This window comes from Lynx canadensis, chromosome B1 (assembly GCF_007474595.2).
Source record: "Lynx canadensis isolate LIC74 chromosome B1, mLynCan4.pri.v2, whole genome shotgun sequence".
Lineage (NCBI taxonomy): Eukaryota > Metazoa > Chordata > Mammalia > Carnivora > Felidae > Lynx > Lynx canadensis.
Genome location: NC_044306.2, coordinates 155096893 through 155098759, shown reverse-complemented (window position 1 = coordinate 155098759; position 1867 = coordinate 155096893).

Here is a 1867-nt window from a genome sequence, read left to right as displayed (position 1 = left end):
GTATAGGTCCCTTCAGTTTGGTCCATGCAAGCCATTCCCGTCCTCTCAATTTATTTTTATACACTATATAAATGGTGTATTTTACATGGTTGTGCTTTGATTCTACTTCAAGTTCTTTGTATTTTAACTTTCCCAGAGAGTAGTTGGTCCCCACTACAATAGATAGCTAATGGTATCTTTTAAGTAAATTTTATTTTAACCAGGTAAACTCCCAGAAATATGCAATCATATTTCTATCTTTGATAAAATTACATTTTACCATATAAAAAGCTAACTATAATATGTTTAGTATATATTTGTTTAGGCAGCAAAAATTTTCAGTTGTATCATATTCTTTTTATGTATAGTGGAACACAGATTCATCTAATATAAGTTGGATCTTTTGGGGATCTGGGGTAGAGGGAATGAAAGGAAATTTAAGCTGTCTTAATTAATATCATGAAGGATCCAATAACTCATGCTTTTTCAATTTTTTACTGGGTATCTTAGATAGTGACAACAGTAGGTGACTACTTTATCAGATTAAATGTTAAATGTTGCAAATTTAAATATTTGTTTATGGTAAAGGAAAATTCACTCTCTGTTTTTTATTTGTCATCCATCAGCCCCAACTAATTCTAATTCTAATTCTACCAAAAGAAGTAGGAAAATATTGATACATATTTTCTATGTATCTAATTATATTTCTCTTTAACAAGTATATTCCAATAACAAAGAATCCTTAAAGCATTGATTCCTCTCCATTATGTTCTATTCGGTGTTTTAAATAACAGCTTCAGATGAAGATATGGTTAGCTTAAAATTTACAAGTACTTTTGGCACTTGGGGAAACTGCCGCAAATCCTTCCCTTTCTTTTTTGTAATTTAAATTTGAGTTAGTTAATATATAGTGCTATATTGGTTTCAGGAGTAGAATTCAATGATTTATCACTTATATACAACACCCAGTGCTTATCACAAGTGTCCTCCCTAATATCTATCACCCATCTAGCCCATCTCCCACCCACCATCCTCCATCAACCCTCAGTTTGTTTTCTGTTAAGAGTTTCTTGTGGTTTGTTTCACTCTCTTCTCTTACCCCACCCTTTGCCATATGCTCATCATTTTTTTTTCTTAAATTCCACATATGAGTGAAATCATATGGAATTTGTTTTTCTCTGATTCACTTCTTTCACTTAGCATAATACATTCTGGCTCTATCCACATCATTGTAAGTGGAAGGATTTCATTATTTTTGATGGATGAGTAATATTCCATTGTATGTATACATATATATCCATTTTCTTTATCCATTCATCAGTCAATGGACATTGGGGCTCTCTCTGTAGTTTGGCTATTGTTGATAATGCTGCTATAAACATCAGGGTGCACGTACCCTTTTGAATCTGTATTTTTGTATCCTTTGAGTAAATACTGAGTAGTGCAATTGCTGGGTCATAGGGTAGTTCTATTTCTAGTTTTTTGAGGAGGCTCCATACTGTTCTCCAGAGTGGCTATACCAGTTTGTATTCCCACTAGCAGTGCACAAGGGTTTCCCTTTCTCCTCATCCTCATTAACACCTGTTGTTTCTTGTGTTGTTAATTATGACCATTCTGTCAGGTGTGAGGTGGTATCTCACCAAGGTTTTTACTTGTATTTTCCTGATATTGGGTGATGTTGAGCAGCTTTCATGTGTCTGTTAGCCATCTGGATGTCTTTGGGAAAATGTCTATTCATGTATTCTGCCCATTTCTTAACTGGGCTGTTTGGTTTTTGGGTGTTGAGTTTGCTATCAAAGTACCACCAGCATCCTTTGAGGAGCTAGAACAAACAATCCTAAAATTTTTATGGAACCAGAAAACACCCCTAATAGCCAAAAAAATCCTG